This window comes from Malus domestica, chromosome 15, assembly GCF_042453785.1.
Source record: "Malus domestica chromosome 15, GDT2T_hap1".
Lineage (NCBI taxonomy): Eukaryota > Viridiplantae > Streptophyta > Magnoliopsida > Rosales > Rosaceae > Malus > Malus domestica.
The window spans coordinates 55,997,154-56,024,351 of record NC_091675.1 but is presented as its reverse complement, the minus strand read 5'-3'; the positions used below and the strand labels follow the sequence as shown (position 1 = coordinate 56,024,351).

Sequence of the window (27,198 nt, the reverse complement as noted above, 5' to 3'; positions counted from 1 at the left end):
AATCACTACTAGAGCTAAAGGAATAGAAGAAGAAGGAGTAGCTGGTTTTTGCCCGACTTGAGGTCCTGAGATGCCTCCCCTTGTCTGGAAAATAGTAAAAGTAAAGCCAACACCTAGGACTTAGAAATATAAGGTTGGCAAGTTTTAAGAAGAAGAATTTTACCTTTAAAAGCTTAGCCCGAGGAGAAGAAAGATGCGCAAGTCGGACTGGAGGTGAAAAAGGCTCGGTTTCTGAAGTTTCTTCTGATTTGGAAGCTTAGTTTGGAAAGTAATAAAACTAGTTAAGTACAAGAGGAGTGAACTTCAGAATTAATGAAATACTTAAAGTTTAAAGAGGTTACCTTCAACTCCTCCAAAATCTTGGCAAGGACTTCCTTGTCACTTTACTGCCCTTCCTCATCCACTTGCATCTCCTGAGGGGAAGGATCAAGCTTTTTGCTGATAACAGGTCCTAATCACAATAAAGAACAGGAATAGCTCGAAACTTAAGGAAATGAAACTAAATAAAGAAAAACTAAGTTTGAATCACTTACTGGCAGTCTTCTGCTTTTTCCTACCTATTTCAGATGGAAAGGCAGAAAAAGATTTGGAGGCTTGGGTGGTCCAATATCTGGTTCTCTTCTTGGTAGAAGTGGCTTTTGGAGTAGGAAGATTGAGTCTAGCCTGGGGCTTCCCTTCGGGCTTAGAGTTAGAAGACTCTACAACAGCAAATCTTGCTCGACGAGGAACCCTCATCTCTGCTTCAAGCCCAGCTTATGTCTCTGACTTGTTGAACATCGCAAAAATGTCCCCAGCATCCTCAAGAACATGGCTAGAGCCTGCTTTTTGCTTAGCTGCTTCTTGAAGAACCAATGCATCAACAACCTATTCTTCTGGCCCGACATCCACTTCATCAAGGTTGCCTTGGGCTGAAAAATCAAGAAAGGAGTTAGCAACGACAAACTATGAAAATATAAAGTGAAGTAAGAGGTAGCAATGCAGGTTACCTATTAGCAGAAGTTGGTTTTTCTGGTTGATAGCCTCTTTCCAGCTTTCAAATTCTTTTTTCTTGGGAAGAGACTTGAAGAAGACCTACCCGAATATCTTATCATGGGCTTCTCTAAGATCTTCATCATACTTCTTAGACCACTTGGCCTACCACAAAGTGGTGAACAAAGATGTACACGCAAAGTTGAGGGCTTTGGGCTTGTGAGCTATCTTGCTCATCACTTCTAAGCTATGCCTGCATGCCTGAAATGCAGCCTCAGAAGGAGAGGGAGGGCGATAGGAAGTTCCACACTAGACAAAGTCAAAGAAATGGACTGGAATTGCCTGCCTAAACCTCAGTTTCCTACCACAGAAATTGGGGTGGTAGACTTCCAGCCCGTGCTCGTAGCCCACTCGGTCACTTCGGACTCCTTAAGCCAAGTCCATGTGCAGGATGCAACTAATAAATTTCTCCTTAAAAAATCTACTGGCATCATCCCCAAATGAATCTTGAAAAAGGTTGTCCAAAAACCAAGGGTACCTCCTGAGCATAAAGGCACCCCATTCCAAATCAGCCCAAGTCCTACAGATTCTGAAAAAGTATAGATAGGCTAAGGTAGAATGATTAGAGGTGGGAGCCTCTTCCAGGATTCAGGCAAGAGCTACTCCCTTAAACCTCCAAGTTGGCTGCTCGAAACTCTGGGAAGTACATTGAAGCCAGAGCTGCACCATCCAAGTAGCTACATTGACATTAGTCACGAAAGGTTGGTCCTTTGACATTCAATGCCTTCACCAGAGGGATCCACTTCAGCTTCACACCTTCGATTTATTGAGGAACACATGCTTATTCAACCAGTAGAGGAGAAAGTACATGTGTTCCTGAGCTGGGTCAACAGTGGGAGAAGGCGGGCTGAACATCTTCTTGGTAAATGGAATGAAGCCCGCGAATGAGGTCTCATAGCTCTTGAAAGCAGTGGAGTTGTACTCCAAGCTAGTGATGGACTGAGAGGTCTCTGAGCCTTCAGCATCAGAATGAGAGGGGATTGACCAGTCATGTGTAATATTTACACACCTGCCCGATAGCTTTAAACCAAAAGCCTGAGCCATGTCTAGAATGGTAGGAGTCATAAGGCCCACTCTGAAGTCAAGGGCGTTAGTCCCTGTGTTCCAAAAGAGAAGAGTTATTCAGAGAAGCTAGACATCATAATGAGCTCATAGATGCTATTTGCCATCCATTTCTGCTTCCAGATGGGCTCCAATTCATCCACACACTTATACCATGTTTCATCCTTTAGTTTAGGGAAACCATTCTTGAAATTGGACCAATTTGAGGCAAAATTCCCGCCTCGATTGTTTAAGGATTGGGAGTGAACTAGTTGGCAGCGGGCATGTTGTTTTCCACTGCAACAGGAATTCGGCCAGTCCAGGCAAGTCCCAGGGAATGTACTTCTTCTTCCTCTAATAAAACAGATAGATTAAGGCCAGCCCAAGGGCAATGAAGGCCATTAAGCTGACGACGCTTGGTGATAATCCTTTCTTTAGACTCACATGCAGTGCGCGATTTGGGAGCCATTGTTGAACTTGGGAGAAAAGAAATCAAGAAAGGGCTGAAAATTCAAGAGATTGGGGAGCTTAGAGAGTCAAGTTTGCTGAATGATGTGGCCGAGAAAAATGAAATGGAAGTTAATTAATGGGCAGGTAGTTAACTTTGGAAATTGTGCGTTAGTGCAAAGGTTTGTTTAAAAAGGCTAATTAAGTGGCACTAATACCCAGTTTCGGCATGCAATTTATTTTAATCATTATCAATGTCTAGAGTAGCTTACTTGACAATGATTAAAGGCGACACTATTTGAGTGGATATTTAATGCGGGGCTTAGTGAAAGTGGAGGCCCAAGAACACAAAAAGCAAATGGAAGATTTGGCTCGGACAAGTCGACAACCCAGGAAGAATTAAAACATCATTTTGGCATGCAATAAGCAACAAGCCTATGAGAGAAGTGATGAGGAACAGAGGGCGGCTCACCCTCAGCAAAAAAAACACTTTTTGAGGGCATAGATAGGTAAATAAGTGGTGACTTACCATGCTCCGAAGGCCATCACTAAAAGGCAAAGCTTAGACAGTCGGGCTAAAAAGTCTATAAAAGCAACAAGGGACACCAAAAATAAGGACATTCAACAAATCAATCAAAAGACATCCCACTTTGCTCTCAGTTAAGCAAGAAACATAAAGCTTTAGTTTGTCCGGACTCTGTTCTCTTAGTCATAGATTCACCATAGAAAGCCATCTTATGTCAATATTTTCCCCAACGTTGTAGTATCGAATCCCTTTAGTAAAACGAGTTTTACATTTCATTCTCCAAAGATTACAACCTTTGTAAAACACAAAGAAAAGTAGTTGCAAGAAGATGAACCTTGCCCGACAAGGTTATAATATTGCCCGAGCCTCTTTTGTTTGTACTTACATAAAGTAGATCTGTTATTTAATGCATATTTCTTTATGTTTTAAATCATTTTCAATTGCTTTTGGTTCAAAGTTTTATTTTGATGATTAATCGGGCTAAACTAATTAATCCTGTTTCTTTAATTTTAATTGTAATCAAAGAAATAGTTGGAATGGCCCTGAACTCCCTTTATTTGGACATATAGTATTGTTTGTACCATACTTGACCAATCCCGAAACTACTGAGCACCGGTTAACGTTATACCATCAAGGACCCAGAAGAGTTTCCCTACAATCAGGAGGCCAATCGCAGCACGACACGTGTCGACATCAGAAGCCAATCATAGCGCGACATATGTCAACATCAGAAGCCAATCACAACACGACACATGTCAATGTCAGAATAAAATTAGAAACTCTCTTCTATAAATAAAGATCATTCTCTCACAATATTTCCTAATGTCATTTGTACTAAATCATTCATTAGTACTCACTAAAGGAGAGCTTGAACCTATGTACTTGTGTAAACCTTTCACAATTAATGAGAACTCCTCTACTCCGTGGACGTAGCCAATCTGGGTGAACCACGTACATCTAGCGAAGGTCACAAACTTAACACTTATGTTGTACCAAAATCCTCACTGATTTTGTGCATCAACATTTGGCGCCGTCTGTGGGAATGACACTTATTCCCACTCTCTTCAGCTTTGTCAAGCTGGTTTCCACCATTCGTACACTCTCTTTTGACTAGGCATCCCTCTTCAACATGGGGAGCGAAGGAAGCCACAACACACAAAATGACACCCCTCTTGCACCTAGTGCGAAGCAACGAAAGAATGAAGGAAAGAGAGTTGCCCTTCAAACTAAAGTCGATGAGTTAGAAGCTCAAAACAACAAGATAACAATGAAGAATGAGGTCCTCCAGGAGCAGTATGAGAAGCTCTTTAAGACGTTCCACGAAACTATGCGTACTCAAACATACAAGCTTGTTGCCTCTGTGGACATCAACCATCATCTGGTTGCCCCCTAACACGGAGGGTCACCTTCCTTCGATATGGGTATCCCTGATGAAGAGCGAGCTAATCATCAAAACATTGATCAACATGAGACTTCTCTCAACCCAGCTGCTTCGACCCGAAGAAGGAGAAGTGGAGGAAGACACTTCCTTTAAGAAGGGTTGGAAGGATCGAAAGCCGTTTATCGTGACTGCCGAGACTTCCTAAAGCAACGTCGAGAGAATCCCCTTCACAAATGCTCGAAGATCAATGACCCAAGGGTTTCTGAAAGACTCGGTCCCCTCCCACGACCCAGGCCAACTACCAATCTAGGGAAGGAACGACATGTCCTAGAGGAACATGAAGGTACAGAGGACTCTGAGGTATTCCGACAGACTCGCTCTAGAAGTCAGTACGGCGAGTTCAAGGAAAAATCACACGCCCTTGCTCAAACTTTCCTGCTTCCAAGAGGCGATGGAGACTTGCGAAAGAAAATCCCAGTGGCACATGACTCCACTCAAGACCTCGACCTTCCAAATGGAGAGGCACCGCCCTCCAAATCTCAAGAGCCAGACTCCTAACAGGATTACTTTCTTAAAAATCGAAGAGGCACCGCTCTTCGAATCTCAAGAGCCAGACTCCCAACATGATTGCTTTCTCAAAAATCGAAGAGGCACCGCTCTTCGAATCTCGAGAGCCAGATCCCCGACATGATTGCTTGTTCGAAAACCGAAGAGGCGTTGCTCTCTGAACTTTGAGAGCCAAATTTCCTCGGATAAAGCTTGTATGCAATCTTCACACGCAACATCAGCTTTCCAGATACCACATAACACTTTTTCAAAGTGCTCTAAAAAAGTTAAAACACATAAAGCTTGCAGCTCCCACTACATTGCTACGATCAAGAAGGGTAAAGGAATAGCATTACTACTTGTTGTTAGGGAGACTCCTATATATGTCGACCTCCATCCTCCACGGACAGGCAGACCTGCAAAAATGCTCAACCCTTCCTCATATCTGAAAGGGCACTCCCAACGAAGCCTCTCGAAATACTCAGTTTTCTCCCCCCCCAATAATACCTATGCAAACCAGCCACATCAGAGCAAGAGTATCTCATATCATCAGGGTCAAAAGCAAGAGTATCCCATATCATGCCTTTTCCCTGTCTTTTCCTTTGCCCTTGTTCTTACTTGCAAGACAAGGAAAAAGAGAGCAATCAGTCAGCACTTGGAATCAAGCTTCCAATCAGGAACTGACTGCCTGGAACCCCTTGCCTGATTACTTACCTGGCATTGCTCTCGAGTACTCATCTTCAACATCTTATGCTTACAGAAAAGATACATCTTCCTGAGGAACATATAGGGCAAGTGAGAAGGATACAAGGAAGCATGTGGAGACAAGCGCAACAGAACACATGCCGATTCATCTATTACTTCGTCAACAACAAAAGTATCCCATATCATCAAGGTCAAACGCACTATTGATTTGATGGACTTGTTTTGACACTCAAATTCTTGAGCCGGCCTTATACTCTGGAGGAAACCAGAAAACCTTCCAACCCAGTTCAAGAATAAGCCTGTGGAAAGTTACTTCTTCAAAAGCAAAAGTATCTCATATCATCTCTTCTCCATTTGCTTATCCTTATCCTTATTGCTGTTTACGACACAAAGAGAAGGAAAACAATCAACCGGAAGCCGAAGTCGAACCTCCGATCCAAGTTGTTTGCTTGGAAGTCTGATTGCTGACCTTGTCTGTTACCTCTTTCGGCAAATCTCCTAGCTCGGCGACTTGGGGGACTCCTATTATAGGGTTTTGTATCGCACTTGACCAAGCTCGAAACTACAAGTAAGCTTCAAGTGAAATTGATACATTACCTTGTGCATCTTCATCGGTTAAATATACCACCCCTGGATGGAGGAAAAGTACTTCCAGAAAAGATGCCACATCTACGTATGAGACAGATAAGGCAAGTGAAATTGATACCACACTTCAGTACTTAGAAGTTTCGTGATTCCTCAATGGCTTGGATCTTGTAAGTCCCCAACCGAGGAGCTTCTCTCACTCGAGAACTTAGGGGAGCACTGTTTGTACCATACTTGACCAATCTCGAAACTACTGAGCACCGGTCAACGTTATACCGTTAAGGACCCATAAGAGTTTCCCTACAACCAGGAGGCCAATCATAGCGCAACACGTGTCGACATCAGAAGCCAATCATAGCGCGACACGTGTCAACATCAGAAGCCAATCACAACACGACACGTGTCAATGTCAGAATGAAACTAGAAACTCTGTTCTATAAGTAGAGATCATTCTCTCACAATACTTCCTAATGTCATTTGTACTAAATCATTCACTAGTACTCACTAAAGGAGAGCTTGAACCTATGTACTTGTGTAAACCCTTCACAATTAATGAGAACTCCTCTACTCCGTGGACGTAGCCAATTTGGGTGAACCATGTACATCTTATGTTTGCTTCCCTATCTCTATCCATTTACATACTTATCCATACTAGTGACCGGAGCAATCTAGCGAATGTCACAAACTTAACACTTTCTGTTGTACCAAAGTCCTCACTGATTTTGTGCATCAACAAGTATTATGAATAAAAGTCCTTGTTTACAAGGCAAGAAAAAGAACCTTATACAGACTTAACCCATCTGTAACAATCCAGTAAGATCAAGAAGTCTAAATAACTTATGGCGCAAGTAATCAACCCAGTTAATAACCAAAAAGAACAATATGTTATACGAAGGTAATAGTGGCATGCTCAAATCCATATTAGTTTTGATTGTGAGTCTCAAGGTCTAATAAAGGCCCCACAAAGGCACTATTCAAACCAATAGCAAACTCACATTGCAGTACACGAAGCAGCAAAACCTTGCTTAACAGGCAAGATCCCGAGAAGCTATGCGAGAGACAGATCTAGCCCGAACAAGTTTTGTGTTGGGATTTGCACTAGCTTATGGAAATCTTAACATACATGTACTGCTCTTCAGCATGTTTATGTTTGTCGGTATAATTTATCTTGGTGATTGATTCCTACATCGCCTCTCTCTTTTTGACAGCAGTACGTTATGTGAAATGGCTTCGAATTGGGATGAAAACTTCTAAAGACTTGATCGCTCTGCCAAGACTGCCATTAAGTTTGATGTATATTTAAGGTAACGTTTTTCTCGAAACCACACAAATCCAGTGGCATTGGCCAAAACTTGAGAAAGGCTCACTTTCGCGGTAACTTGATTTTAGACATTTGGTAAATAATGCTATCAAGCGTTTTGACCTATGTTTGCTTTGTTGGATGACGAGGGATGTTTTGCTAAGTTATCTTAGAAAATAATGCTTGGGCATCGACTCAGCTAAGTTATCTTAGAAATTAATGCTTGGGCATCGACTCATTGAAAGGGAAAATCCTTTGCTAGTGTTGTGGTGGTCTCAGTTCAAAGCATTTGGCAGGAAAGCAACCATACATAGGATCTTCAAAATCTCCAGTCTGTCTAAAATACCGTCTCAAGCATTTGTTAGTGGTCATGCTCTCCGTACATTTTCGGAAAAAGAATGGATCCAACTTCCCCATTCTTTGTAGAAGTTGAAGATGGTTATTGATTAATACCGGGAGACATGAATGATTAAGTTTTTTTTTTTCTTTACAGTTTTGGGAATTAAGATATGACTGGTATACTTCCAACCACGAAACGTGATGAATAGCTCCCCTTTTCTATTAATTACAACCTGAAGTCTAGACCTGGCGTTCGTGTCGTGTTTTTTGTTTTTGTGTTATACCCGATATCTTAACGGGTCATATTGTGTTACACCCATTAAAATAAACGGGTAAAATAACCTGACCTAAAATTGATCTGATAATATTAACAGGTAATATGACTAGACCCGTTACATGTTAAGGAAAATATATTTTAAACCAATAAATAATCAAATGAAAAATATAATACTAAATAAATACTAGCATTTGCCTACACGCTTTGTGTGTATGAACACATTTTTTTAGATAATGAGAATGTGAGAGAGAGAGAGAGAGAGAGAGAGAGAGAGAGAGAGAGAGAAAGAACGTGGGGGGAGTAAAAGGTTTTTTTTTTTGTTTTTTTTTAATAAATATTGGAGGTATTTTAACATCATATGTATGTGAGACTTTGAAAAAAAACAGCAAAGTTTGGTTGTGTGAAATTACATTTCTGCCCAATATTTCTTATTCATGTTTTGTTTTAATTAAAGGGTTAAATTGGTAATTTTATAATGTTTTGGTTGACAATAAGTGTTTTATTAATTAGTAAAGATATACATACCATATTGTCAAATCCAAAACATAAAAAAACATTTTTCTTTTAAGTATATTTTCGCTTTCCTAAATTGATCAAATGGTAAAATTGGAAAATATTGGAATAGAGAAGGGGTTTTTTCGTCCAAAAAAGTTCTAATAATATAAGTGAAATAGAATCTAACAGTACAGATTTACTCTTATTTATCTTACAGCTGTTATTTAAGTAAAGTCTTTAATAGTTTTTTAATTAATGTAGAAGTGTAAAAAATATAGAAAAAAATATATAAACGCTCATAATGACAAGCTTTACAACTTTCATAAAAAACTTAACTTCGAAATTTGCCACTATAATCATATAAATCATAGATTAAATTTAACCGTTGATTGTTGTTTACATTTACGCTTCATTGTTCTCATCAAATTTTGTTTTTTTTTTTTCAGATTTTCTTTTTTGAAAACATGATCTATTAGAGGATACAGGAAGATGAACGGTTTGGATCGTTGATATTATATTCAGAGTTTTACGGTTAGTGAAAATATTGCTTGATGTTTATAAAGTTTCTACAAACTATATGACATTGACTCATATTTCAGTTAACTGTAAATATCAAAACGTGATATCAAAGATCTGAACTGTTCATCTTCTTACATCTGCCAGATGATCATGTTTTCAAAAAAGAAAATTAAAAAAATGAAATTAAGTAAGAAGAATAAAACGTAAATGACAATCGACAGTTAAATATAAATTTAAGGTTTATAGATTATAATGTTGGATTTCGAAGCTGACCCCTTTATAAAAGTTGTAAAGTTTGTCATTATGAGTGATTGTATATTTTTTTTACATTTTTATTATTAATTTTATTAATTTTCCCTCAAATAAAAAACATTATTCAAGAGGGTTTGGAGGTTAAAAATCTAAACTATAATGTAAGTGTAACCTGTAGAGCAAAAAATATTCACAAGGCGACACGTGAATTTTGGGAATAAGAAGACAAAAATACCCTTGAGGTATAACGAGGATCCTACGTGCGAGTAGCAAGCAATCATCCTCAACCAAGTCAAACAAAATTGTCCAAGATCAAGGAGTAAGAAATTTGCATCCACATAACCATTATCTACTCATGGAGGAATAATGATAAATCACGAGTGTTTATATATTCTTTCACATTTTTCATACTTGTATGTATGTCTTCTTAGTTCTTGCCTATACAAATATTATACTAGTTCATTTTAATTTTGGACAACAACATGTTAAGTAAAATTTATCCTAGTAAAGAATAATGACTAAAACTTTTTTTTTTTAACTTATATAGAATAATAATACAAAACTATATATTTAATATGAATATATTGTATATATTAATATGGCTATTGTATTAGGAATTGTTATTGGCACTCCAAAAATTTCATTCTACACTCCAAACTTTCTATATTTAGAAAGAAAAATACACTTGTGAGGAGTGTAAAATGAGATTTTTGGAATGCCAATAACACTTCCCGTTGTAGGGAAATTTTATAATAGATCTTTTAGTAATTAAACTTTAAAATTATCAAAATAATTTTTTTCTTAACGGGTTGAAACGGGTTACCACGTGTTAGCAACGAGTATACCCATTAAGAACCCATTATTAACAGGTTCTTAATGGGTCACCTGATAATGACTCGATTAGTTATCGTGTTGACCCAAAATTTGTTATTTTCGTATCGTTTTCGTGTCGTGTTAGAAACTGTCGGGTTTACTGAAGTCCTTGATTCTATTAATTACACCGTAAAGTCCTTAATGACCATTATTTGAACGTTCATAAACAATTTATCGCTCAAATTTCAAATTAGGGACTGGAAGATAAACAAAAAAGTTTGGAGTTGAATAAAGAAAAAATGTTCATATACGGGATTTATAACACTTTCCAATTTTTTTTATACAACAACATATTTGTTTATAATAATTTCTATTCTATTACTCACAATTCATAGGACTCAAACTTAAGACATTTTCAGTTTAAAAAAACCTAAAACCTTTCATTTACAAATGAAAATGAATACCACTTGAACATAACATAAAATGGCAGGTTTCTCGTGGAGTTTAAATGGAAGTATGATGGGACAACACATGCATGTCATGTGCATGTCACTTAGTACTACGGTCTAGTGATATTCCTCTTCACTTGTAAGTGAGAGGTCTGAGGTTCGATTATTGCGAAAGGTAAATTTGAACCACATTATTGCTAGCTCATTGTGAGGCTTAGCCCACCCCCTTCCCTTAGTGTAGATAATATCATATGTTCAAAAAAAAAAAAAAAAAAAAAACTCTATTGGCAATGGCCTTTCTAAATCATGGAAGAAAATTGGGGATTATTTTTTGCAAAGATTGAGATTGTTGGGTTCTTTTGGGGCATGTTTTAAATTTTCTAGAAATATTTACTGATTTGCCTCTTGAATTGTGAAGCACAGCTAATTCCCATCTGAATTTTATTTAACCTAATTATCAAGTAAACTTTTATAATTAATCAAATTCGTTCCTATTGCTATATTTCTGAATTTTTCATCCAAATATTTCATCCATCTTAGAAATTTATAAGGGTATAAACGTCTATGTATTCTTCTTTCTCTCCCGCTGGTTGGGTCTGTATCCAAACTTTTATTCTTAGTTTGCCAAAAGCTTCGAACTTTCTATCTAAACATGCAAAAGACTTCAAACTTTCCATCTAGACATGCAAAAAGCTTCAATCTTTCGATCTTTAAATCCAAAAATCTTCAAATTTTCAATCTTAATATGTTAGTTAAGAAAGTATTGGCAACATTTAGCTGAAAATGGATATTTGACAAATTGGTACTCTAATTCAAATGGGTGTGAGAGAGTTTCAAGCTTTAACATTACAAACCCAACAAGCGGAAGAGAGTTTGAAAGAGTTTGAAACTCTTCCACTTGTTAGGTTATGTTAAAAAGGGTTTCAAGCTTTAGCATTAATTCAACGAGGTTGTATTCGTTGATTTCTTCTCTCTCACACCGATCAGCTAGGTACTTAACTTCAGAGAAGCAATCAACGACTGGAACCTCGTTGATCTCGGCTTCCTCGGCCCTCCCCACACTTGGATAAACATTTGCAATGGCGGTATCAAGGAACGTTTGGATAGAGTTTTGGCTATGAGGACTTGGATGGATTCCTTCAATAACGCCTCTGTTCTGCACCTCGACCCAAGTGCAACGGACCACATCCCCATTATCCTCTCGACTGACGGTACGTCTCATCTCTGCTGCCATCTTCGACAAAGTTTTGGTTTTGAGGAATTTTGGGCGAGTCACGAAGATTGTGAGAGTGTAATTCGAGATGTTTGGAAGTTTCCTGTTATTGGGGTGCTAATATACCAGGTTGTACAAAAAAATCAAGGCTATAAGGGTAACTCTTCTCAAGTGGCAGCAGACGGTGTTTAGGGGCAGAAAAGAGGAAATTGCGGCCATCAATGCGAAGCTCGGTTTTATCCTTGCCCACCCCCTTTTCGATTCCGCTTATGTTGAAAACTTGAAAGGTCTGACCTTCTATGCATATTAAACAACCTCCTTAGTCAAGAAGAATCATACTGGCGTCAGTACTCATATGGCTTCGCAATGGAGATTGTAATACCCGTTTCTTCCACCAATGGGCCAACACTCGCAAGGCTAAGAATCGAATTAGGGGCCTCACCAACTCGGATAGTGATTGGATTGAAAATGATCAGGGCATTGAAGCCACTATCCTCCATTATTTTTAAATCAATTCTTTCTTCCTCAAATCCATCCAGGGATGAAGTGGTGTTACAAGCTATCAACCATAGGGCAGTAAGAAATGAACCACTTCCTAGAAAGAATTTATTCCGTTGAGGATAAGGAAGCAATGTTCCAAATGCAGCCTTCCACTGCCCCAAGCCCCGACAGGATGCCTCCATTTTTCTTTCAACGACTCTAGAATATAGTGGGACCGGACATCATTACGCCACCCAATCCTTCCTATCTTCTGGCAGAATTATGAAACAGATAAACTTCATTTATGTCTCCCTCATATAAGATAAAATTCCCAAGGAGGCATTCGATTTAAGGCTCATCAGCCTTTGCAATGTGTTTTTCAAGATTGCCTCGAAGGTCATGGCCAACAGGTTAAAAAATAAAAGAATGCTTTGAATGATATGATTATTCTTTTCAAGAAGAGGTATAATATACAATCCTAAGCCTAATCAAATAGGGAAGAATAATTACAGGAGATTTCCTAGATTACATGGGATCCATCCTAAACTAAGAAATCCTAAATTATAGGAAACTATACAAGTCAACACTCCCCCTCAAGCTAGTGCATATATGTTTGTTTGAACCCAAATTTACATCATCTGCCTGTGAAATCAAGACCGTTGAGTGAGCATAGGTCCCGACTGTCGAATCAAGAAATAAAGGTCATTTTGTTATTATTAAAAGATAATGGTTTTTAAAGTTATGATTTTTATCATAATTATCTTTTAATAATGATTTATTATAAAAGATGAGATATATATATCTGGAAACATGACGGCACAACTGGCGTGTGAATGTGTGGATGGGATCGGATTCAAGTGACAGCCATCAGGATGCATGCATGGATAAGTTTAAATGTGGCAGGGGATAATGATTACTTTTTGGCTAGGCTATGATGGTGAGGAAAGAAGCCTAGGTAGGCTAGGCTATGATGAGATAAGAAGGCTTCTGATGGGATAAAGATAAGTCAAAGTTGAAATAAAATAGGGTTAGCATGCACAGTCCCTATTTGTCGTTCAGATTTGCATGTGGTCATCAGAATATTCCGTTATGAAGTCTTTGGGTGCGATTTGGAATGCTTTACTTATCGTCGAGGTCGCACCAAGCGAGTACATGGTCCTTATAAATATAGATGCAATGGCAACATAAAAAGCTCTCTCCAATACAACACACAAACTATCCTGCGCAAACCCTCGCTCTACGCAAAACCTCTCAAACATCTTGAGATTTTTATTTTATTTTTCACTAACACATCTTCAGTTTGGAAAAACAGCACTGTGAAGGCAACCGGCGAGCATCTTCAGTTTGGATAAACAACACTGTTGCCGTAGAATCAGCCGACCACGGAGCACCTTCAGTTTCGATAAATAGCACTGTGTCGAGGCCAACTGGTTATCTATCCAAGTCTCAGTCGAGAAAGATTTTCGAATCCTTATTGGCAGAGGTTATCTCATTAGCCTTCTTGGCGAAGTGAGGTGTTACAAGTTACTACATTCGGCATATTGAAAGCCGAATTTGATATTGAACTTCGCAGAACTAGCAGCCTTGTCTTCAGGCTCTAGAACCCCAAGGCCGAGAAGTGTTCCTTCCTCGGCCGCAGTAGCAAGATCAAGAAGTCAGTAGCGCACCCAACGCAACATCAACATATTTTCCTCCTCGGCCGACGAGTTGGCACACCCGCATACAATTGAATGACGTAGTTAGTTCATTAGTTACTCAGCCTGCGTGCCACGTAGGCTTGGTAGTTTTTAGGGTCAACATGTTGGCATGCCTAGTGGGACACAATGCTAAAATTACGAAGTTCATATGATACATCAAGATCTTAGTGAGGGTGATATTTGGCGTCTATTAAAAGAAAATGTCGAGGAGCAAACAAAACTCTTTGAGGAGTACTGTAGAGTTCTTAAAAAAGGGCTAGAGGCCAGGGGGCAATTTTTCACTTCGGCCACAATCAAAATTCGACCTCAGAACATTGTCGAGACAGCCGAAGAAAAACCTAGGCCACATGTTGTCTCGGTCGAGACTGAAAGTGTGGTAGGCCTAGAAGAAAGAGTTCAAGTTTATGAGCCAAAAGTCGATTTAGAAAATGATTCGTCAGGAGTGCTCTAATGACAAACAAGGTCAAGACATGAGCCTAGCTGAAAAAACCACGCCAATCGATATGATTATTGGCAATAAAGCCGATATAGAGATATACCTTTCGGCTAAATTATTATGCCTGGGGGGCATCATAATGGTTCAACACATTTGGCGGCCAATGATAAAAAATATTTCTTCAAGTCAGAAACATTTGGAAAAAATTCTTTATTCGGCCCAGTGCAGAATCAAATTGAAAATTTTGATATAAAAAGATCTCGGCTGGGAATAAAACATCATTGGCCTCCTCCTTATTATTGTTTAGCCATTCTTCTTTTCTTTTGCTAAAATAAAAAATGAATGAATAAATTATTTTCTTAATCATTTGGCCGTGTAGGCCGAGACTTAAGAAAATAAGGGGGGCAACGAGTGGTACGAACGGTTAAGCATATATGCAGCATATATCGAAAATCGAGAATTGATAGTAGACCGAGCTTCCTTTTTCTCGGTCCCGTTTTCTTTAGCCGATTCGACCAAATGAATGGGAAGTCTAAAGGTGCTACAACCAGTTTTTGTCTCGGCCGATGACCTTTTTTTCATCAGCAAGTGGTAGTTACTCTGGGCATTTGTCAGGAGAAGAATTTGGCCACTACATCAGGCTACTTATACACACACACACACACACACACACACAACATCCTTTTCATCTCAGTAGTGGCAACCTAAAACAATATATATATATGCCAACTGCATGTATAATAGCATCACATCAGTCAGGCTACCTATTTGGTCATGATTGCTAACAATGGGTTTATATATATATATATATATATATATATATATATATATGTATGTATGTATGTATGTATATGCATGGCTGAGAAACGAGTTGCCAAGGAAGATTTTTCCCTCGACCCTTTACCTCCAACTTTTCTCTACCTATATCATACATGCTGAGCTCGGCTAACAATGGGTTTATTAAAGTGGCTGAGCCTTGTATAGAATTGTGGCAGCTGAGGAAGACCACAGCGTTGGCAATACAGAGATGTTGTTGTCAAGTAAAAAGTTTCATTATCGAAGATACCAGAGTTCTTTGATTGCGCTAATTTCCTTAACCATTCAGCTTACGAGCTGAAGTTCAAGGAAATTGGGGGGGGCAATGTTTGGACCCAAATTTACATCATCGGCCTGTGAAATCAAGACCGTTGAGTGAGCATAGCTCTCGACTGTCGGATTAAGAAATAAAAGTCATTTTGTTATTATTAAAAGATAATAGTGTTTAAAGTTATGATTTTTATCATAATTATCTTTTAATAATGATTTATTATGAAAGATGAGATATATATCTGGAAGCATGACGGCACAACTAGTGTGTGAATATGTGGATGAGATCGGATTCAAGTGACAACTATCAGGATGCATGCATGGATGAGTTTAAATGTGGCAGGGGATAATGATTACTTTTTGGCTAGACTATGATGGTGAGGAAAGAAGCCTAGGTAGGCTAGGCTAGGCTATGATGAGATAAGAAGGCTTCTGATGGGATAAAGATAAGTCAAAGTTGAAATAAAATAGGGTTAGCATGCAGAGTCCCTATTTGTCGTTCAGATTTGCATGTGGTCATCAGAATATTCCATTATGAAGTCTTTGGGTGCGATTTGGATTGCTTTGCTTATCGTCCAGGCTGCACCAAGCAAGTACATGGTCCCTATAAATACAGATGCAATGGCAACAGAAAAAGCTCTCTCCAATACAACACACAAACTGCCTTTCACAAACCCTCGCTCTACGCGAAACCTCTTAAACATCTTGAGATTTTTATTTTATTTTTTTGCCAACACATCTTCAATTTGGATAAACAGCATTGTGAAGGTAACCGGTAAACATCTTTAGTTTAGATAAACAACACTGTTGCCGTAGAATCAGCCGACCACGGAGCACCTTCAGTTTGGATAAACAGCACTGCGTCGAGGCCGACTGGTTATCTATCCAAGTCTTGGTCGATAAGGATTTTCGAATCCTTATTGGCAGAGGTCATCTCATTAGCCTTCTCGACGAAGTGAGGTGTTACAAGTTACTACATTCGGTACATTGAAAGTCGAATTTGATATTGAACTTCGTAGAACTAGCAGCCTTGTCTTCAGGCTTTAGAACCCGAAGGTCGAGATGTGTTCCTTCCTCAGCTGTAATCATAAGATCAAAAAGTCAACATTGCACCCAACGCAACATCAACATATTTTACTTCTCGGCTGAGCTCTTCCGATGAGTTGGCACACCCTCATACAACCGAAGGACGTAGTTAGCTCATTAGTTACTTGGCATGCGCGCCACGTAGGCTTGATAGTTTTTAGGGTCAACGATGTTACACATGCCCAACTTGTCTAGAAACTTAGAAAACGTTTCTCTAGAAACTTCTTTGGTGAGAATGTCAGCTATTTGATCTTCCGTTCTGATTGGAGGCAGTTCAATTATTTTACCTTCTAGCTTTTCTTTAATAAAGAACCTGTCAACCTCCACATGTTTAGTTCTATCATGTTGCACCGGATTATGAGCAATATTGCGAGCAGCCTTATTATCACAAAACAACTTCATCAGTTGACTATGTTTAAACCTAAATCTTGTAGTAATAGTTTAAGCCATAAAATCTCACAAATACCAAAGGCCATACTTTTGTATTCTGCTTCTGCACTCGACCTTGCTACTACTCCCTGCTTCTTACTTCTCCAAGTAACTAGATTTCGACCAACAAAGGTGAAGTAACCTGATGTTGAGCGCCTATCATCATTCGAATCGGCCCAATCAGCATCTGTATAACCTTTAATACTAAAATGACCATTCTTCTTAAACAAAATCCTTTTCCCCAGACTTCCTTTCAAATAACTCAATATCCTCATAATTGAATCCATCTGTTGTTCTCTTGGATCACGCATGTATTGACTAATAACACTCAAGGCATGAGCAAGGTTTGATCTAGTATGTGCTAAATGCATTAATCTTCCCACTAACCATTGATACCTCTTTTTATCTACCGGTACTTGGTTTAAATTAGTGCTCAACTTATTCCTTCTGCCAAAGGAGTAGTCACAGGTTTGCACGCTGACATGCCAGTTTCTTTTAACATGTCAAGAATATACTTTCTCTGTGACAAGAAAATTCCTGACTTGCTCCTTGATACCTCAATCCCGAGAAAATATTTCAGAGACCCAAGATCCTTCATCTTGAATTCTGTAGTTAAATATTTCTACAAAACTGCACGCTCATCCAAATAATTATTGGTAACTACCACGTCATCCACATGTACAATGAATGTTGTAAGCTTTCCATACTGACGTTTCAAGAATAGCACGTGATCGCATTTTCTTTGCTTATATCCAAATGCCCTCATAGATTTGGTAAATCTACCAAACCACGCTCTTGAGACTACTTCAACCCATACAATGATTTTTGAAGCTTGCACACCATTTGTCTATGCATATCTAGAACGTTACTCCCATGTGGGAGTTCCATGTAAATCTCTTCTGTCAAATACCCATGCAAGAAGGCATTCTTCACATCAAACTATTGTAATGGCCAATTAAGATTTGCAACCAAGGACAACAAAACACGGACTGTGTTGATATTGGCAACAAGGGCAAATGTATCTGTATAGTCAATTTCATATTTTTGAGCGTATCCTTTTGCTACTAGTCTTTCCTTGAAGTGATCCATCGTCTTATTAGCTTTGTACTTTACCGTATAAGCCCATTTGCATCCCACAGGTTTCTTGCTAGCTGGCAAGTATGTGGTCGCTCAGGTAGCATTCTTCTTCAAAGACTTTAACTTCTCATTCATTGCTGCTTTCCAACGTGGATCTGCTAAAGCCTCATGCACATTATTAGGAATAGATACAGTAGATAATTGATGTACAAATGGCTTATTTGATTCTGACAGGTGATTGGTAAACACATAATTACTTAACGGGTATAACACATTAGACTCAGGGTTAGGCTTACTCATCAGATACCTAGTTTTGCATTTAAGGCCAACTTCATAAGTAAGTTTAGGAATACCTCGATTGATGCAATCAGGGAGACTACGTGGTGGTGGTGCATCTGGGATCAAAGACGATTGATTATGGTTATTGGGACTTAAGATCGGCTGTGAGATAGCTGGCGACATAGGATTGTCCTGTGGTGAGGAAACTAGCAGTGAGCTATCAAGCAATGAGTTATTTGGCGATGTCGAGTCGGCCTTTTCAAAGTTTTCAACATTGTTTCCATGTGAATGATCACCACTTGTCTCCAAGACATTACCACTTAGTTCTAATTCATTCACATCATTGTTTTCGTGTGAATGATCACCACTTAAATCCAAATCATGCACACTATCTATATCTAGAATAGTATAATCAAGAGTTTGAACTTCTGTCTAATTCTCACCCTAAAATGAAGACTCTAGATTGGCAAAGTACATATCATTCTCATGAAACACAACATCCACAGTGACAAACAATTTTTTCGTCGGAGGGTGATAACAACGATACCTTTTTTTATTTGAGGCATACCCCACAAACACACTAAAAGGCCCAAGGTTCAAGCTTACTTTTCTGCTGTTTATGAAGATGAACGAAGGCCACACAGCCAAATACGTGAGCTGGAAGTTTAGGAACTGTAGAAGCATTAACATATGAAGAAAGAGTCTGGAGTGGTGTTTGAAAGTTGACTGATCGAGATGGCACACGATTCATGAGATACGTAGATGAGGTGAGAGTTTCTCCCCAAAAGGATAATGGGAGACGTGCCTCGAGTAAAGAAGCACGAATAACCTTTAAAAGCTGACGATTTTTGCGTTCTGCTACACCATTTTGTTGTGGAGTATATAGACATGTAGTCTAATGAACAATACCATGATGATCAAGAAAGGCACGAAGTCCAGCGTTTACATATTCGTTGCCATTGTCACTCTTGAGAACCTGTATTTTTGACTTATATAGCACTTGTACCATTTTGTAAAATCGCTGAAACAAAGAAGTAACTTCACTTTTGGACTTCATCAAACAAACCCAAGTCATACGTGTGCAGTCATCAATAAAAGTAACAAACCAATGAGCATCATCAAGTGTAGCAGTTTTAGATGGTCCCTAAACATCAGAATGAATGATCATAAATGGGATTGAACTTTTATTCAAACTAGGCGAAAACGAAGTATGATGACTTTTAGCCATCTCACAAACATCACATTTAAAGTTAGAAACATCATGCTTAACAAACAAGCTAGGAAATAACCTCTGCAGATAGCCGAACGAAACATGTCCAAGTCAACAATGCCACAACCAAATCTCTGAAGCTTTATTCCTATCCCCCTGATTTCCTTCCACTGCAAGAACGTGAGTCAACATTCGGGAACTGTTCGATGTCAGCTCCAAGTAGTAGAGCTTCCCCTTCCTAATACCATAACCAATCGTCTTGAGAGTCTGAATGTCCTTAAAAACACAAAAAAAGGCCAAAAAATCACAAGGCAATGCAGGGCAACAATTATTTGAGCAACAAATAATAAATTATAGTCAATAGAAGGAACAATAAGCACAATATCAAGACTAAGGGTATTTGAAAGGGAGACGGTGTCTTCCCCAATAATGGGAACAACATCACCCTTGGCAACACTCATAATGGTTTTGGTTGATGGTTTTAGGATTTGTACCTGTTTAAATTCACAAGTCATATGTTCAATAGCACCGGAATCAATTATCCATGTATTATTCGTAACAGATGTAGAAACTTTTAAAGCCTTACCATCATTGTCTGTATGTTCAGAAGCTACCTTAGCTTTGGCAATCAGTGCACGAGTCTGGGCCGCCATTGTTCTGGATGAGTTTGCTGCAATGTGTACGGGTGATTGGTAACGTCTAAACTTCCAACCAAAGGTCTTGTAAAACAATGACCAAAAAACAAACAAATTTCTTTTTTTTCTTTTTTTTTTCCTTCTTTCTTATCCCTTTTTCTATTTTTTATTTTATATTTATGTCCTTTTCCTCTTTCTTTACTTCTTCACCCATCATTCCTACTTTTTTCAAACAAGAACCCTTTTTCTCTTTCTTCTTTCTACAATAGCACACAACCCTTTTTCCTTATTCTTTTTGCAACAGCACACCTTTTTCTACTATTCTTCAAGATAGTAGTGGGTCACGGAGTCTAGGCACAGAAAATAGATTCGTGGTCGAAATCTTTTGGTCCAGATGAAACCGACAGTTGAAAGTCATGGTTCAAGGCGATGGCAATTTGGGTCTGCCCGGAATCTAGGACAAACTTTAGGCAGCGGGTTAAATCTTGGTTCGTGGTGGTGGATACAGGGAGCAGCTCGGTGAACTCAGATCAGCAATGACGGGGTCGCTCATTGGTCGGATGGTGCGCTGTACAACTGGATGTGCGGCTGGTAGTTTTGGGTTCTTGGGTTAGCAACGACGGCATTGCTCATTGGTTAGATGGCGCAACACAACTGGCTGCGCGGCTGGTGATTTTGTTTTTGCACATTGCTTTTTTTTTTTCTTACCTAGCTCTGGTGCCAAGAAGAGAATGCTTTGAATGATTTGATTATTCTTTTCAGGAAGAGGTATAATATACAATCCTAAGCTTAATCAAATAGGGAAGAATAATTACAGGAGATTACAAAAAGATTTCTCCCATATTACACGAGATCCATCCTAAACTTGGAAATCCTAAATTGTAGGAAACTGTACAAGTCAACAAAAAACACTGCTGCCACATATCATTTCGCCATCCCAAGGTGTCTTCGTACCAGGATGACTTATTTCAGACAACATCATCTTGGCATCGGAAATATCTAATTATATGTCTGTTGGGCCAACACTGACACTGAGAGACAAAAGCTAGGGGAGTAAATGGGATTAGATACCCCAGTAGTCCAAAATTAGTCCAATAATAGTACTTACATTTATTCATATTTAAGGCTATGCCATCCTCTAAGGTGCTGCTAAATAGAAGGATCTTATCAACATCTAGGAATGATAAATTAAAGCAAGCATCCCCTTTACTAGCAAGGGGCTAGCGCGCAACGGCTGAAAAGCCAACAACTTGTTAATAAAAAAAATGAATATATAAGATACATACACTAAAAGATAAGAAAAAATTCGACCGCCCTTACATATTTGATACCCTATCCTACGAAAAAAACTCGCAATAAAGGTTGTAACATCTTCATGTCTTTGGAGTTAGATAGTCATAAGGCTTACGACCGAATTGAATGGAGCTATCTATGTGGAGTTCTAACTAAAATGGGATTCTCTATGAAATGGATCGAACTGATTATGGTATGTGTATCGTCGGTTTCCTACTTTTACATCATCAACAGTTGCCCATGTGGCTATTTACACCCTTATCCTGGCCTCTACTAGGGGGACCCCATTTCCCCTATTTGTTTCTCCTTTGTACCGAGGGCCTCTCGACCTTGGTCATTACGAAGGAACACAACGAGCTTCTTTGAGGTATCTATGTCTGTTCGGGTGCTCCGTCAATCAACCATTTTGTTTCAGCCGGAATATCAACGGCCTTTCCACTCCAACTTGGCTTCATTGCTAGGGGTGCAGTGCGTGGAGTGCCATGAGAAATATCTTGGCATGCCATAAGGGTAGGAACTGGAGCATGTGATTTGTCGATATTAAGGATCATTTTGGGAAAAGGTTGCAATCTTAGAAAGGAAAACTATTGAGCGCTGCTGAAAAGGATTTACTTGTAAAAACAGTGGCTCAGGCAATTCCAAACTACACTATGAGCTACTTCCTTCTTTCGAAGCATTTCTCTGATGCCTTAAACATAATGATCGCTTCATTTTGGTGGAGTGGTAATGAAGGGGAAAGAAAGTTTTTTGATGTTCTTGGAAAAAGCTTTATCTAGCTAAGTTGGAGAGCAATCTTGGGTTTCAAAATTTCCATGCTTTCAATCTTAGTATGCTTGCCAAAATGGGCTAAAGACTGTTGACTGATCCCTCATTTCTGGTTGCTACCATCCTCAAAGCAAAGTATGTCCCCAATCCACACTTCCTTGAGGCCTTTATCAAACCAAGTGCATCCTACTGCTAGAAGAGTAATATTTACATTGCCCTGGAAGGTTATTATGATGAGCTATCCTTGGATCCCTACACCCTTATCAATTCGCCTTTTCTCCCCTAAACCACTTGGTTGAAATATTAGTAGTCTTCGACCTCATTGACCCATTCAACAAATCTTGGAGGCATGACATCATTCAGACTTTATTCACTGGTAGCGAGGCGGAATCCATTCGCTCAATCCCATTGAGCATTCACTCATCTTAGGACTCACTTTGTTAGCACTATGAGAAGAAGGGAACCTTTTCGATACGAATTGCCTATCACTTGGCTAGCTCATCGGTCATAAGGTCCAACAATGATGCTTCTTCCTCATCCCATTCCACTAATGTTTTTTGGGACAAAGTCTAGAAAGCCAAGGTTCCCCCTAAAGTCAAAACCTGCTTCTGGAAAATTTGCAACAACTTCATCCCTTCCAGATACAATCTCACTAAAAGGCGCATCACCTTTGATTGGGAACGTGTGACATGCCACCAAGTGAATGAAACTGTTATCCATTTGTTGATGAGTTACCTTTACTCGAAATGTGCATGGCTTGCCTCCCCGCTAGGTATCCCTTTAAGGGGTTTCATCACCTCCTCCCTAGCAACCTGGGCCAATGAAAGTGTAGACATCAAAATTTCGGTGAAATAAATGTTCACCAATGCATTAAAGTTTTGACAGATCAGGGCATACTTGGCATACGCCATGTGTCTCACAAAATAATACCCATGGATATGACTCATCAAAATCGAACAAGTAATCAAGAATGATCTGGTGGAAATGAATTATTTGATTTTAATTTAATTAAATCAAATGTTAATTGATGGAGTCAAATCACGAATCGGCCCACAAATAGAGTCTTGGTTCTTTTTGTCTATTAATCAAGCCCACAATCAAGGCCAAATTCATCCTTAGTCAAGGCTTGGAGAGTCTATAAATACGAGGCTCCAAGACAAAGAAAGGGGGCCATAGATCATTTGACACCTAGACACTGAAGCTTTGAAATTCTGAAGCTCTCAAGCACTCAAACACTCAAACAATCAAGAAGACTCGAAAAATCCTTCGGGTTCTTCATCAAATTCTATGAAAAACCACCAAGCACCCCTACACATGTCGGTTTCTCCATTGCCAAGAGCCAAAATCTTGCGGCATTTGTTCATCCAAGATCAAGTCATCGTGACCCTTGGATCAACAACACTACACATCTACACATTTTGGAGATCGAATAAGGGGATCAAGTTGTAAAGAGATTGTAACCCTACAAATTCATTAATACAAACATTTACTTTGTACACGTGTTCTTGTCTCATTTGTCGTAGGAAATTCGTGTTTGTAGAAAGTGGCAGAGAAACATCCCCCGTCTAGCTTCAACATCTTCCTAATGATCGTATGGACAATTTAAAGGGCTCGAAACACTAAACTCTGGATTGGAACTTGCGGTTTGCTAGACATCTTAGTGGCCAAGAGCCTCCACTAGTGGCAGGACTTTGTCTACCCCTATGTGTCTCTTGCGTTAACCACAATGCAGCACCCTCCCTCGCCTAGATGGCTATGCCCTCCGGCAAGAAAACTGAAGATGAACATTGATGGCACTTGCAATTCGATCATGAACCTGGGTGGTGATCAGTTGATTTTATACTATATATTACTACCTATTCTTGGTATATTTTGGTTATTATTTTGGTGAGATTTTGATGTTTCGCTATGTGTTTTTAATGAACGACATTCAAACTTGTTTTTAGCATAAAGTAATCAAATGGTGGAATTTTTGAGTGATTCCAATTGGAACGGATTTATGAGTCTATCAAGTAGGCTGTATCAAAATGTCATAATTTTATCCCGAAGCATCTGATCGTGGTGAATTAATTTATGCCCAGAGCACAGTGCTGGCAGATTGGGCTGCAGAACTTATTTGCGATTTTTGGGCTGGAAGATGCTGGATTTTAGACTTGGGTTCTTCTTGGAACTTGAAGAGGATGTCCTAATCTTTAATTTGAGTCATTTTAGGCCTGTTTTGGAGCCCTAAAGGTCCAGAAACATGGCTTTTTCTGTGCTGGGTAGATTTCCTAGTCAAAATAGGAATGTAATTCCTAGTTATCTTATTAGCCATTAGGGTTTTGGGGGGGGGGGGGAGGAGAACACACGCACTGCTTTAGAGAGTTTTGGAAGTTCATTTTCAAGGTGTTTTCTTTCCATGTTCTTAATAATAATTTTTATTATGATTGTTCATAACTAGTTCTTTTGCTAGGGTGAAGCCATGAACCTTAGCATGAATATGTGATTTTATTAATTTGCTTATGAATGGATGCATGTTTGCTTTGAATTATTAATCACCACGATTAAACTATCTAATTGTCATAGTGATTTGCAACTATTATGGGTTTTTAGACAAGTAATTTGATGCAATTTCTGTTAGAACATCACCCTGAAATTGAAGAGGGCTTCTTGTGAATAGTAATTGTAAGTTCACTTAAGGCGAACATCATGCTCTTAATGGTTGCATAGTTTTTCAAAGGGTTTTCACAAAGCTTAATGAGTTGTGCATGTTTACATTTGATCTGAACATCACAGACGGGTTGTATGTTAGATATATGTTTTCGCTTGAACATCACGAGGAAAATATGTATTAGGAAAGCCTAGCCTTCACAGCTTGTATGTAGAAATTCATAAGTAATTAGTAAAATTGCGTAGGATTGTTAATGCTGATGGCAGAACCCTAGTGTTTAAATTGTTTTCCAAAACCTTTGTCATTTGCTTTCTTTACTTTGTCAATTATTTAATTATTTTTATTTAAATTCGTTTTTATTATCTTAAATTTCAAAATCAACCTTTTCGAAACTTTGTTCTAAGTAATTAGCTAAGGATTACTATAAATACAAATTATTCATTCAATCCCTGTGGAAAATGACCTTACTTGAGTTGCTATACTACGACAACCTTGTTCTCTCACAAGTATTTTTAAGTGTTTTTATCTCTACTTTTGTAGGTAGTAAAAATCCCTATCAAGTGGCTATGTAACTGTGATTAGAGACGACAAGAGCTCATTCGTGGCTACAAAATGTGGTCATTTTGTCGACGTGTTCTCCCCTTCGAAGTGGAAGCTGTGGTTGTTCTTGAAAGGTTGGTTTGGGCGCATGCCAGGGGTTATCACAATATTGTATTCGAATCTGACTCATTTCAGGTTATTGAGGACACCAAGGCTCTTCTTCTATCAATCATTGAAGCTTCATTTGCCTACACTCCCCAACTAACTAACAGAGCTACTCATTGGCTTGCTCGCATTGGTATTACATCCTATCAAGCAAAAGGTTATCTCCCCCCTCCCCCCAAAAAGTGTAATCATAGATGTACTTGTTGAAGATGTTCTTTCGCCTTAACTAGCAGCATGTAATGCTCTTTTGAAATTTCAATCTACTACCATTTCCTATAAAAAAAAAAGGGACAAAATTTATCCAGAGAAAATCCTACAGGCTTGGACTTTTTGAACGCGATGGAAACATCATAATTATATTAATTTTGAAGGCGATGGCTTTCATTAAGTATGGATTGCAAAGATCAACTTTCTGAAACCTTCATCATTGAGATGTGTGTTCAAGGCATGCACTGGGGGTTGCATTACATCATCCAAGGCATAAAACTGAGAACATTTGAGGAGCTGGCAACTTGGTCCCACGATATGGAGTTGAGTATCGCCAATCATGGGAAGAAGGAACCGATCACTGACTTAAGAAAGGATAAGGTGTTTGCTTGAAAGGTACACATGACTGGAAAAAAGCCTGTCAAGGAAGCTTTTGCCATCTATATTACCCCAATCAAGACCTTATTCTCGCCCGTCAAGATCTCCTCTAAAAATAAAACAAATGAGATGAAGAGAGGTAAGCCTTCTCGCACCCAAGATAGGTACAAAAACACCTTGAGGGAACTAAAGCATAAGACATACTCTATTCCTGACTCTAACGTGGCTGTAATGCTAAACAACTTATTGGAAAAAAAGGTGATTGAGTTACCTGAATGCAAGAGTCCCGAAGAGATGAATCACGTTAACGATCCTAGGTATTGCAAATACCGTCGTATCGTCCTGTTGGCAAGTGCTTCATCCTTAAGAAGCTTATCATGAAGTTGGCACAACAAGGGTAAATTGAACTTGACCTTGAAGAGACGGCCACAACACACACTACTATGATCATGTTTGGATCCTTCGATCCCGTGCCTCTCTAAATGACATAGGCCCATTCCCGTCTATACTCAAGCTACACATCACCTTTTGCATAACCATCGTTGGGGGTAAGCAACCAAGATGCACCTACTAACGATGAAAAAGGATGAACCATGGTAACCTACAAAAAGACAAGGAAGCCAAGACCATAAGCCAAAGGTGGAACAAGGGAGAAAGCACCATTGCCACAACAATAGGAAGCCCAAAATGAGCATAAGAGCTACTAAGCCAAAGTACGTAAGGGAACCTATGCAGCAAGAGATGTGTATTCTCGTCTCCTTGCAAGAGTACTTCCTAAATGCCTTTTTTCAACAGTGCATTACCGCTGCCTGTCACATCATTGAAGTGGAGATAGAAGATCCTTTAAAAGGAAAAGTTATCGCCATCA

At 39.0% G+C, this 27,198-nt stretch overlaps 1 long non-coding RNA gene across 1 annotated transcript in view; it reads left to right on the top strand.

The window, feature by feature from the left end:
* Window positions 1-8,148, top strand: part of LOC139192537 (uncharacterized) — a 42,000-nt gene extending 33,852 nt beyond the window's left edge. The window contains exon 3 of the long non-coding RNA XR_011576742.1: window positions 7,472-8,148. This is a non-coding gene — a long non-coding RNA (uncharacterized lncRNA). The remainder of the gene's footprint in view (window positions 1-7,471) is intronic.
* The last annotated feature ends 19,050 nt before the right edge of the window (window positions 8,149-27,198 follow it).